At 46.6% G+C, this 13,917-nt stretch overlaps 1 protein-coding gene across 3 annotated transcripts in view; it reads right to left on the reverse strand.

Annotated features, from left to right (window-relative positions):
- Nucleotides 1-13,917, reverse strand: part of KATNIP (katanin interacting protein) — a 218,146-nt gene that overhangs the window by 203,646 nt on the left and 583 nt on the right. The window lies entirely within an intron of this gene.

The following is a 13,917-nucleotide window of genomic DNA, read 5'->3' on the forward strand; positions in this document are numbered from 1 at the left end:
GCTATTTCTTGGGCCGCTAATGCGGCATATGGAGATTCCCAGGCTAGGGGTCTAATCGGAGCCATAGCCACCAGCCTACACCAGAGCCACAACAACGCATCTGCAACCTGCACCACAGCTCACGGCAACGCCGGATCGTCAACCCACTGAGCAAGGGCAGGGACCGAACCCGCAACCTCATGGTTCCTAGTCGGATTCGTTAACCACTGCGCCACGACGGGAACTCCAAGCTTCTTATTTTTAAATGTGGACAAGTAATTACAATTTTTTCAAAGCTCCGGACGGGCCTAAGAAAACAGGCCTCTAGGGAGATCTCCTTGTGGCTCAGTGAGTTAAGGATCCAATGTTGTCTCCTTGGGGATGCGAGTTCGATCCCTGGCCTCACTCAGTGGGTTAAGGATCCGGCGTTGTCACAAGCTGGGGCATAGGCTGTAGATGTGACTCAAATCTGGTGGTGTTGTGGCTGCAGCTCCGGTCCCATCCCTGGCCTGGGAACTTCCATGTGCTGCAGGTTAAGGTGGTGAAAAGAAAAAGAGAAAGAGAAAACAGGCTTCTAGTTCCAGCCTAAGAGATAATTAGGCAGAAGACAGGAGAATCTCCCAGTCCTCCCATTATTTTCTTAACGTGCTGCCCAGGACCCTTTGGGGGTGGAGGTGGGGAAGCAAGACCTCTTTCAGGAAATCTCATCATAATAACAAAAACCTATTAGACAAAGAGCAGGGCTGAGAGGCAAGGAAACAAACGCTGGGCGCGCTGTGACGCTTTCCTCTTCAATCCCCCGCCCCGTGCACCTCCAGGCTGGTTCTGGGCCTTTAAGTCACATCCTGGCTTCTGAAAGCCCCAAACAATATCCCTGTCACTCTGCCTTTGCATTTTCTGTTTAACTCAAATTCCCAGGGACCCAGTTGACTGCCAAATTCCCCGAGATAAACAAGTCATGCTAAGATCCTCTTTTCCTTTCCAACCCTAAACAGCAGCTGGCAGCTAGAAAAGGTTATTTATAACCTGCACACCGTTCCACGCATTGGCTTGCTTTCGAAATGTGAAGCCATGCATTTTGGGGGCCGGTTTCGTAATCAGATGAGAGTCCGGGGTCGAGGCTGGGCAGTGGCTGCGAGGGTAGGGTCTGGGTCAGCCTGGCTGGCTCAGCCACTCATTACCTGTTCAGGACACCTGATAGTTCCAATTCCATGTCAGGCCCTTTTTTTCTTTTCTTTTTTTTTTTTTTTTGCCTTTTCTAGGGCTGCTCCTACGGCATATGGAGATTCCCAGGCTAGGGGTTGGATCGGAGCTGTAGCCACCGGCCGATGCCACAGCCACAGCAATGTGGGATCCGAGCCGCATCTGCAACCTACACCACAGCTCACAGCAACGCTGGATCCTTAACCCATTGAGCAAGGCCGGGGATTGAACACACAACCTCATGGTTCCTAGTCGGATTCGTTAACCACTGAGCCACATCGGGAACTCCAGGTCAGGCCATTTTTATGGTTAAGATAGTACGTGGGAAACACTTAGAACAGTGTTCTGCACATAGTAGATACTTAGCAGTCAGTGGCTTCTTCCCCCGGAAACAGCTATTTGTGGATCTCAGTGAGTTCCATTGACCTCTGGTGCCCAAACACATCCTGAATCTGTCCCCTTCCTCTCCATCATACCTTTGTGAACCCTGTCATCTTTCAAGAGCCACCGGCTAGGTCTCCTCCCTCCACTTTTGCTGGCTTTTCCCACGGTGGCCATCTAGAAATCGGACCATCTCACTTGCCTGATGGACCCTCTGGGATGTTTCACTTGGTACATTTCCCTCCTCCCTCCGTGTTCGCATCTCTGAAGCCCCCCGCCCCCGAGTCCTTCTTCAGTTCCTTGGACTCAGGGTCCCTTCCTGCCTCTGAGCCCTTGTCCTCACCCCCTCCATCTTCTCACGCTGGCTCCTTCTCATCAATCAGATCTCGGTTTAAAGGGACCGACCTGTTCAGAATGAACTCGCCCTTAATCCTCCCTACTTTAATCTGCGTGGCACTTATCTGATCGTTTTTTTGCTGATGTGGTCTGTCTGCCTCACTAAATATCAGCTTTGTGAAGTCAGAGACTGCTGTCTGTTTTGGTTGGTTTTTTTTTTTTTAATGACTGAATTACCCACAGCTGGAACAGTGCCTGGAAGGGAGCAGGCATTGGGAGATATTTCTGAAATCGATGAATGAATGAATGACCAAATTTCGGAATGGACAATGCTGCAAGGGACAGGAGGAGCATGATGACGAATGGCTGTAAAGACTTCATTTTCTTATAGACTTGTGGCTGCCCAGGGCAGGGGGGAGTGGGAGGGATCGGGAGCTTGGGGTCATCGGATGCAAACTATTGCTCTTGGAATGGATGTACAATGAGATCCTGCTGAGTGGCACTGAGAACTATGTCTAGATACTTGTATCGCAGCAGAACAAAGGGTGGAAAAAATACATATACATGTAAGTGTAACTTGGTCCCCATGCTGTACAGCGGAAAATACATAAATAAAAAATAAAAATAAAAAAGACTTCATCTTCTCGTCTAATGTGCTTTTCTGACCCTTTCCCCCTGCTCCTTCTGGGATGGTGAAATATGAAATATGACAAAGTCAGTTTAATACACCATTGGATATAATTGGAAAATATTGATTTTTTTTTATTTGAAATCGTGACAATAAGTAAATGCCACACATTCTGTAATCTCATCAGTGGCCTACGTGACAGCATGCTTCCCAGGCCATAATGGACTTCGGTCTATCTCTATATTCACCATACAACGCCCCCAACCCACTCCCACTCCACACCCCACCCAGCCCCATCCTTCCATCCCCGCTCCCCATAGAATACAAGTGAGGACATTGCATTTGTGAAAATGTGTGTGTGTGTTCAAATTAGAGTATCTTCTAAATATTTTCATCCCACCCCCCAAAAAAATAATCTGCCAAACTACCATGTTTTCATGTTGAAAAACATGAGAATGGTCCCCCACCCCCATCCTAAGAAAAAAGATGCATTCCTTCCTCTGAGAGCTAATTGTTTCGGGGGTTTGGGTTTTTTTTGTTTTGTTTTGTTTTTTTGCCTTTTAGGGTCGGACCAGAGGCATATGCAGGTTCTCAGCCTAGAGGTCCAACGGGAGCTGCAACCACCGGCGTACACCACAGCCATATCCGACCCGTGTCTGCAACCTACACAGCAACCACCAGATCCTCTACCCACTGAGCGAGGCCAGGGATCAAACTCACATCCTCATAGATCCCAGTCGGGTTCGTTAACCGCTGAGCCACAACCGGAACTCCCCTCTGAGAGCTAATTGTCACCGAGAGCCAATTACACGCTGGGAACCCTTCTAAGGGCTTTAGGCGGATGAATTCACTTGGTTCTCACGGCAGCCCCGAGGGAAGTTCCTACGATGAATCTCCACTTTATAACTAGGCACTGAGAAATAAGGTAACTATCCCCCACCCCAGATCATGTGGCTGGGAAGAGGCGTCACCAGAATTGGAGCCCCTTTAGTCAGAGTCCAGGAGCTCTGCTCCTTCCACGCCTCCCGGGATGAGGGAGGCACAGGTGAGCATCGACAGGAAGAGAGGAAGTGGGTCCCCCTCCGCAGGTTTAAAATGAAATCTGCGTCTCAATGGAGGCCGGAGGTAGAACTTCCCACTGCGCAGGCTCATTAGGGCAGAGGCTTTGTGGCTGTGGCGGGGTAAGGGCGCTGCACTGAAAGGAATGTGGGGGCCTTGTTCTCCACTCCCGGGGGTGGGGGAGGGGGTGCCCATCAGGGGCTCTGAATTCCACCCCACTCCCACCTTGCCTCGGTCTCTACCTCTTATAAAGGATACTGATCAGGCTACATCCAAAGTCCCACACTGGCTAAACCCAACCCATATATTGTCTGGTTTCCAAATTGTTTTAAAAAAGTTTCTTTTTCAGCCAACATTTAAAGCTTGGGTGATTTCACATTTACAAATCTCAAGTTCTGGATTCTTTTGAAAACCTAAAAAATCGGTCAATACAGGGCCTGCATTCCTGTCTAGCAACAGTTGTCAGGAGCTGAGGGCAATGGCCCCCCTGATGGCATGATACTTCTGGTTCCCTGTCCCCGAACTTGTCTCCCTGGCACAGAGGTCAAGTCCAAGTCGCCATTTAAAGGGCAGGTCTGAGAGGTTTTCCCCCCTACAGAAAAGATGCAAGAGAAGATTCTTGTGTCATCATCCTAAATTTTGGTTTTTGTTTTTTGGGTTTTTTTTTTTTTTTTTTTGCTTTTGCTTTTTAGGGTCACACCCGCAGCATATGGAGGTTCCCAGGCTGGGGGTCAAATCAGAGCTACAGCTGCTGGCCTACACTACAGTAGCAGCATCGCAGGATCCGAGCCGAGTCTGCCACCTACACCACAGCTCACAGCCATGCTGGATCCTTAACCCACTGAGCAGGGCCAGGGATCGAACCTGCATCCTCATGGATCCTAGTGGGGTGGACTCTTAGCGCTGAGCCACCACGGGGACTCCCACAGGGCAGTTGTTAAGGCTACTTGGAGGGGCTGTTCCAAACCCCCAGGGCATCAGCGGTCCGTAAAGTGGTATTGAGAACAGGGGAAGCTCCCTTGAATTCCTGCCTGCAATGCTCTGTAAACAGCTCCAAGCTTCTTCCAATCCACCCTGTGGCTCTAGCAAGCCCTCTCCTTGTGCGAAAAGAGGTGTAGGGCAGGGTAAGATCCTGGGGGAGCTAAGAAAGTAACCCAGGGCAGCATCTTATAAACGTGTCTATTCTTCTGCCAGCGTGTAATTGGCTCTCCGGGTGTGAGAACTGGGCCACACACGGGCAGGGGCAGTGCTACAACAGGTCTCTGAAGACATCCTAAAGTCTAGACTTTATTCAGCCAAGTCCTGGTTCTGCCACCGGCTGGCGGCGTGGTGTCAAATGAGCAGCATCGTACTGATCGGTCTGAAGAACCAGATTGGATCCTTCGTGGCAGAAGCTGGCAAACTTCTGTGAAGGGCCAGACAGTGAATATTTCTGGCTTCGTGGGCCATATGGTCTCTGTCACGCGTAGTCAACTCTGCCACTGAAGCATAAACACAGCCATAGACTTGGGTGTGTATTTGGATGCAAATGCGTGTGGCTGTGTTCCAATAAAACTTTATTTACAAAAAGCCGGTAGTGGACCAGAGTGTTTTGGGCAAGGCATGTTATCGTCTGGGGATCCCCAAGTGGGACTATAGTTACCTGTTTATGTCTGGCTTTCTCACTAGACTATGAAGTTCTTTTTTTTTGTATCTTTTTAGGGCCGCACCCATGGCATACAGATGTTCCCAGGCTAGGGGTCGAACCAGAGCTATAGCCACTGGCCTACACCACAGCCACAGCAATGCCAGATCCAAGCTGCATCTTCGACCTGCACCACAGCTCATCACAACACCGGGGCCTTAATCCACTGATCGATGCCAGGGATCGAACCTGCGTCCTCATGGATGGATACTAGTCAGATTCGTTTCCGCTGAGCCACAAAGGGAACTCCAACTATGAAGTTCTTAAGGGCAGAGACTACATCGCGTCCCCTCCCTCCTTTATTTCCAGACTAAAACTGAAAGAACCAGTAAAACACAGTATGGCACACAATGCAGTCGATGAGGATTTTCAAAATTGTCCCAGTTAATACTAGAGTGGAATTGTAACTTCAAATGCCTATGGGGCCCATGCAGGCACCAGAGGCAATGCTGGAAGCCAGCCAGGTAGGGGCTGTGATGAGCTTCTAAGGGGGAACTGCTGCTACGGGGGAAATTCCAATTTGATGTTATCTGTATTGATACTTATCGAGATGGCGACATTGACTTGACTGATAATTTTAAGAAAACACCATCATCAGATATGTATGAGAAATTTCCCCGTTTTTTAATGTTGACAACTAATTCAAAAAGTAAAGGATGGAGTTCCTGTCGTGGCGCAGTGGTTAACGAATCCGCCTAGGAACCATGAGGTTGCGGGTTCGATCCCTGGCCTTGCTCAGTGGGTTAAAGGTCTGGCGTTGCTGTGAGCTGTGGTGTAGGTTGCAGACAAGGCTGGAATCCCCAGTTGCTGGGCCAGCAGCTACAGCTCCGATTCGACCCCTAGCCTAGGAACCTCCATATGCCACGGGAGCAGCCCAAGAAATGGCAAAAAGACCAAAAAAAAAAAAAAAAAGTAAAGGAGTTTCCATTGTGGCACAGCAGAAATGCATCTGACTAGTAACCTTGAAATTGCAGGTTCGATCCCTGGCCTCAGCTGCGGTGTAGGTCACAGACGAGGCCTGGATCCTGCCTTGATGTGGCTGTGGAGTAGGCCAGCGGTTATAGCTCCGATTCGACCCCTAGCCTGGGAACTTCCATATGCCTCAGGTGTGGCCCTAAAAAGAAAAAAAAAAAAAGAAAGAAAGAAAGAAAAAAAAAGAAAAATGGAGTTCTTTGGTGGCCTAGCGGTTAAGGATTCAGCATCCTCACTGCTGTGGCTGGGTCTGATGCTTGGCCTCAGAATTTCTGCCTGCTTCGGGAGTGGCCAAAAAAGAAAGAGTAAAAATAAACATGGGCCAAATAAATATGCCTGTGGGCTGACTCAGCCAAAGGCTCTCAATTTGCAACCTCTGATACAAAGATTTCATTTTCAAATTTGCCATAGCTGCTTTTTAAGGTTAAACATTCTTTAAAACTTACATGTTTTTTAAAAATCAGCTTTACAGAGGAGTTCCCATCGTGGCTCAGTGGGTTAAGAACCTGATTAGTATTCACAAGGATTCGGGTTCAATCCCTGGCCCTGAGTGGGTTGAGAATCTGGCATTGTCGCAAGTTGCGGCATAGGTCACAGATTCGGCTCATATCGGGTGGTGGCCGTGGCTTAGGTCAGCAGCTGTAGCTCTGATTGGACCCCTAGCCTGGGAACTTCCATGTGCCACAGGTGTGGTCATAAAAAGAAGGGGGAAAAAATTCAACTTTACAGAGAAGTTTGGAGAAAATGTACAGTAAATTCCCATCAACTATTCACCTCGATTAAATGGGTTTTTTTGGGATGTTTTTGTTTTTGTTCTTTCTAGGGCTGCACGCGTGGCATATGGAGGTTCCCAGGTTAGGGGTCCAATCGGAGCGGTAGCAGCCGGCCTACACCACAGCCACAGCAACACAGGATCCGAGCCTCGTCTGCCACCTATACTACAGCTCACGGCAAGGCCAGATCCTTAACCCACGGAACAAGGCCAGGGATAGAACCTGCAACCTCATGGTTCCTAGTCTTTCCTAGTCGGATTTGTTAACCACTGAGCCACTATGGGAACTCAACCTGGATTAAATCTTATCTTGATATCTCTGGATCCCAGCACACAAAAGGCGCTGCAGTGTGGAGTCACTGAAGGACTGCCCCAGGGAAAAAGAGGCAGCATGTGCCAAGCCCTGCGAGCTAAAATAACAGGATGGAAAAAACACTGAAGAACAGACCAGAGAAAAGGAATGAATCAGATAGAAGCATGGAAGCAAAGAAGGAAGGAAAGCAGAACTGATGCAGAGCTACGTGGACCACACATTTATTTTGCCTGTTGAATGCTTGCTTTGTTTTATTGCATTGTGTGTGTAGTTTTTTTGGGTTTTTTTTGTTGTTGTTGTTGTTGGTTTTTTTTTTTGGCTTGGCTTATTTAAGTAGGAAGAGAAACAGACAAATCACCAGGAGCCCAGGTAAATACCACACAAGAACTGAAAACAGCCGACAGGCTGACAATGCACTTTTAGCAAAACCTTCCGAATTCAACCGTCACCCGTTTTGCAGTTTGGGATTATTTAGACAAGCTAGGCTAAATTTCATCTCGGCATTATTAATTCTTTCAGAAAGTTTGCTAAGCAAATGAACAGTATAAACAGGGGAAATGTCGAATATTCGCTCTAGGGGGAACGAAAGCAAATGAACAGCTTTAAAATCCTTTCTAATTATCTCGATGTGCTGAACTTTTGTCTAATTATTATGTTCCTGGGAAACTGAGTGGAATTTTTTTTTCCTAGGCCATCTTGTAGTTTAAAAGCACTGGGGGAAATTCGACTGACATAAAGGTGAACATTTGCAGAGGCAGAAGACTCATGCGTTGCCAATTGCCTTTCCCGTAAATAAACAATGTCAAACACTGGGTTTTCTCTTAAGCAAAGAGTGAGCTAATTACAAAGGTTATTATTTACTGGAGAGTTTCCCCAGATTCCTTGCTCCTTCCTCTGTCAGCAGGTGGAAGAAGTCTACACATTTGCATATAGTGGCAGGATTACCTGCCACATAGGAATGCTGTTTATTCTTCTATATTAGAATGTAAAAAAGAGTGTATATATGTATGTATAACTGAATGACTTTGCTGTACAGCACAAATTAACGCAACATGGTAAATCAACTACATTTCAATTTAAAAACTTTTTTTTTTTTTCTTTTTAGGGCTGTGCCGGAGGCATGTAGAAGTTTCCAGGCTAGGGGTTCAACTGGGGCTGCAGCTGCTGGCCTACACCACGAGCCACAGCAACCCAGGATTCGAACCTCATCTGCCCCTTACACTGTCGCTCACAGCAGGGCTGGATCCTTAACCCACCAGGGATCGAACCCACAACCTCATGGATAGTAGTCAGGTTTGTTACCATTGAGCCACATCAGGAACTCCTAAAAGTTTTTTCTAAAGTGCTTTTCATACACCAGACTTGGTTTTAGGTGCATTCATGCATCGTCTCACCAAACCCACAATAATCACCAATGGATTGCCACGCAAAACAAGGCAAGCTTCATCATCACCTCCGCTTTACTGATAGGAAAACTGAGGCTCAGAGAGGTCAGAGGACACAGCTGAGATTCAAATCCAGGACCCTCTGGCCCACAAAACCTATGAGCATTACCCCAAGCTGCATCACAGAGCCAGAAAGAACCTGCTGAAAGTCAAAACCAATGGGCCAGGAAGAAATCTTGTGAAAAGCTATAGTGATTAGGACAGGCGATTAAACCAAACTACAAATCAGTTTGGGGAGACCCAGCAGACACTGAAGTTTTTGTGAGTTTGGGAAGTCAACACCTTTCTTTTTTTTCTTTTTTCTTTTTTTTGGTCTTTTTGCCTTTTCTAGGCCCGTTCTTGCGGCATATGAAGGTTCCCAGACTAGGGGTCCAATCGGAGCTGTAGCCGCCGGCCTACGGCACAGACACAGCAATGACAGATCTGAGCCACATCTGCCACCTACACCACAGCTCACGGCAACGCCAGATCCCCAACCCACTGAGCAAGGGCAGGGATCGAACCCGAAACCTCATGGTTCCTAGTCAGATTCGTTAACCACTGAGCCACAACGGGAACTCCCGTAAACACCTTTCTAACAAGGCTGGGCTTCACTTATCTCATTGGCTAGAATTTCTTAAGGCATGCTTCACTTTACCCAACAGATATGTGCCTATAAAATTGCATGCAGGGGAGTTCCCGTCGTGGCGCAGTGGTTAAAACGAATCCGACTAGGAACCATGAGGTTGCGGGTTCGGTCCCTGCCCTTGCTCAGTGGGTTAAGGATCCGGCGTTGCCGTGAGCTGTGGTGTAGGTGGAAGACGCGGCTCGGATCCCCCATTGCTGTGGCTCTGGCGTAGGCTGGTGGCTACAGCTCCGATTCGACCCCTAGCCTGGAAACCTCCATATGCTGCGGGAGCGGCCCAAGAAATAGCAAAAAAAAAGACAAAAAATAAATAAATAAATAAAATTGGATGCAAAACACAGTCTTTTTTTTTTTTTTTTTTGGTTTTTTAGGACTGCCCCCGTGGCACATGGAGGTTCCCAGGCTAGGGGTCGAATCGGAGCTACAGCTACCAGCCTACACCACAGCCATGGCAACACAGGATCCCAGCCGCATCTGTGACCACCACCACAGTTCAGGGCAGCACCGATTCCTTAACCCACTGAGCGAGGCCAGGGATCGAACCTGCAACCCCATGGTTCCTAGTCAGATTCATTTCTGCTGCGCTGCAACGGCAACTCCCACAAAACACAAAGTCTTAAAAAGTGCAATGGAAAAAGGACCCTCGGAATGCTAAGTATAATCGTAGGGCAAACACCTTCTTAGAAGAAAACTTTTCCTTTTTGAAACCAACTGGAAAATGGACAGATTCCTCCATTGGGCCATAATAGTGCTCTAGGAGCCCTGAGAGGGTAACGATTAGAAAGTGACTGAGCAGACCTCTTGCAAATGGTCCATGGCAATGCTTCTCAAAGTGTATTTCCCAGATCCTGGGAGGAGGAGGGGTTCCCAAGCTCAATGACTACCTTCATCATATTTCTAAGGCTTTTCCACTGGTATCTGCTCTGATGATGCAAAAGCAACAGTAGGTAAAACTGCTTGTAGCCTGAGTGGCACCAAAATGTACCAGCAGTCATTATGTTTTATAGTGCCGTGTACTGACAATAAAACCAAAAAACATTACACTTAAAGATGTCCTGATGAAACAGTAAAAATCAGTTTTATTAAACCTGAACCCATGAGTACATTTTTTTTTTTTTTTATCTTTTTAGGGCCACACCTGTGGCTTATGGAAGTTCCCAGGCCAGGGGTTGAACTGGAGCTGTAGCCACTGGCCTACACCACAGCCACAGCAATGCCAGATCCTAGGCATGTCTGCGACCTACACCACAGCTCACAGCAATGACGGATCCTGAACCCACTGAGCGAGGCCAGGGATTGAACCTGTGTCCTCAAGGATACAAATCAGATTCATTACCGCTAAGCCGTGATGGGAACTCCCCGTATTTTTATTTTTAATTAATTTATTTATTTTTGTCTTTTTGAGGGTATATACAAGTTCCCGGGCTAGGGGGTCGAATCTGAGTTGCAGCTACAGGCCTACACCACCATCCTTAACCTACTAAGGGAGGCCGGGAATCGAACTTGTGATCTCATGGATACTAGTCAGGTTCTTAACCCTCTGAGCCACAACAGGAACTCCTGATGACATATCTTTTTAATATTCTGTGTGAAAAAGTAGGAAGTACACACAAAGCGCTTTGGCTATGAGCCAAAGTATAACAATTAATCCTAGGAAGCTCTTTTGCCATTGTTTAAATTGCCAGCTGAATTAGCCACATATTGTATCAAATGTCACTTTTACTTGAATAAACAACTTATAGACAAACTGCTATTATTTAGAGTTGAGTATTTGGCAGAAGTTTTCTTAAATACAAAAAAAGTGAGCTGACACTTCAAGGAAACAACTAACAGTATTTCTTGCTAATGATAAAATTCAAGTGTTCAAGTGAAAACAAGTAGGAAATTCATTTTTACTATTTTAGGGCCGTACCAGTGGCATATAGAGGTTCTCAGGCTAGGGGTCGAATTGGAGCTGTAGCTGCTGGCCTACATCACAGTTCATGGCAATGCCAGATCCCCAACCCACTGAGCAAGGCCAGGGATCGAACTGGAGTCCTAATGGTTACTAACTAGTTGGGTTTGTTAACCGATGAGTCACAACAGGAACTCCACTTAAACTCTTTTTTAAAAAAAAAAAGACAGGTGGGAGCTCCTGGCACAGCGGAAACAAATCCGACTAGGAACCATGAGGTTGCAAGTTCAATCCCTGGCCTCGCTCAATGGGTTAAGGATCTGGCGTTGCCATGAGTTGTGGTGTAGGTCGCAGACTCAGCTCAGATCCCGAGTTGTTGTGGCTGAGGTGTAGGCTGGCAGCTGTGTCTCTGATTGGACTCCTAGCCTGGGAACCTCCATATGCCGCGGGTGTAGCCCTAAAAAAAAACCAAAAAAAAAAAAAGAATGTGATTTTTTTTTTGCTACTGTTCAATGATATGACATTTAATATCATATTTCTAATGTCAACATTTAGAAGACTTGCATAACTCAGTGGACTAACATTTTCCCCGACTAGTATCCATGAGGACATGGGTTCTTTCCCTGGCTTCGCTCAGTGGATTAAGGATCCGGCGTTGCCATGAGCTGTGGTGTAGGTGGCACAGGCGCCTCATATCCATGTTGCTGCGTCTGTGGCGTAGTCCCCCAGCTACAGCTCGGATTCGACCTCTAGCCTAGGAACCTCCAAATGCCTTAGGTGTGGCCCTAAAAAGACAAAAAGAAATTTTTTTTTTCCCAAATGACCAATGTCTAATGTTACAAAATCATGCATGGGTAAAATATCCAACCAAACAGCAAGACACACCAATGGTTTTTGGGGGGGTTCTTTTTTTTTTTTTTTTGTCTTTTAGGGCTGTACCCTTGGCATATGGAGATTTCCAGGCTTGGGGCTGAATCGGAGCTGCAGCCTCTGGCCTACACCACAGCCACAACAACCTCAGATCTGAGCCACATCTGCAACCTACACCACAGCTCAGGGCAACACCGGATCCTTAACCCACTGAGTGAGGCCAGGGATCGAACCTGCATCCTCATGGGTACTAGCCAGATTCGTTTCTGCTGAGCCATGACTGGACCTCCAATAGACCAATGGGTTTTAATGTAACAGAGTGCAAAATTCCCCAATATGGTTTCAGATGCCACGTTGTGACTAACCTTTGAGAAGTTACCACTTATTAATTTTTGGAATAGTGTTAAAGAATATCTACTTTCAGGGTTATCTGAAAAGGCAATTAAAATACTCCCTGTTCCAAATATATATCTGCATGAGGCCCCATTTTCTTCAAATACATCAGCCAAAATAACAACACAACAGTTTGATTGCTGAAGCAGAAACATGTCTTGCTATTTCAGATTATTGGAGAGATTTAAGAAAATGTAAAACGACACCACTTTTCCTACTAAGTTTGTGTGTGTGTGTGTGTGTGTGTGTGTGTGTGTGTGTGTCTTTTAGGGCTGCATCTGTGGCACATGGAAGTTCCCAAGCTAGGAGTCCAATCAGAGCTGTCGCTGCCAGCCTACACCACAGCCACAGCAATGTGGGATCCGAGCTGCGTCTTCGACCTACACCACAGCTCACGGCAACACCGGATCCTTCACCCACTGAGCGAGGCCAGGGATCGAACCCACAACCTCATGGTTCCTAGTCTGATTGGTTAACCACTGAGCCACGACGGGAACTCCCACTTGCTATTATTTTTAAATGAACTTATAAATGATAAATGTTTTTTAAGATTTTGTCAGCTTTAATTCCTGATGTGGTAAATATTATAGGCATAGTATACACAAAGCTCTTTTGAGGTAAAAGCATAAAGGCATCCTGAGACCAAAGAAAGATTTGAGTACTGCTGTTTTACAGCAACGGAACAATGACCTTTCCACTGGGCAAACCAGTGAATAACATTTTATAGTACCTCTGAAGTACAAAGGGCAATGATGTCTTTGAAGCACAGAACACTGTTCCATTCATTTTTTCTCATAATGCATTAAGTGGATATCACAAAGGAACAACTTTCCCAGAAGTGAGGGACAGGAGTATAATGAGGAAAAGGATGTGGATTCCAGCCAACTCTACCCGTCTGTCTAGACTTCAGTCTTCCCATTTATAAAATGAGCTTTCAGAGTAGCTTATGTTTGGATTGCTTCATTGTCAATCCTAGGATTCTTATCTGGAATCCCTAAATGGTGGCCCACAGGCTGCATCTGACCTTCAGCCTGATTGGCCATAATGACATTTGGAGAAGTGCCGTGGGAAAATAATTGGTTGGAGCTGAGTGAGAAGCTTCCCTTTCAGAAAAGAAACTGACTTTCAGTCATAGCCCAGTCCAGCCCACTAGACTTGCCCCTGCAAACATCTGCATTTGCATCGTTTGGAATGAAGAGCTTCTAAAATCACTTCTAAATCTCAACCTCTGTAATAAACCCATTTTAAAAAAACAAAAAACAAAAAAACCCAAGAGACTGTGTCTGGGCTCTTTCCTCACTCTGTCACTTGATGACTTTGATTTGGGGCAAGATACTTCTCTGAGCCTCAGTGTCCTCGTTTG

This window comes from Phacochoerus africanus, chromosome 5 (genome assembly GCF_016906955.1).
Source record: "Phacochoerus africanus isolate WHEZ1 chromosome 5, ROS_Pafr_v1, whole genome shotgun sequence".
NCBI classification, from domain to species: Eukaryota; Metazoa; Chordata; class Mammalia; order Artiodactyla; family Suidae; genus Phacochoerus; species Phacochoerus africanus.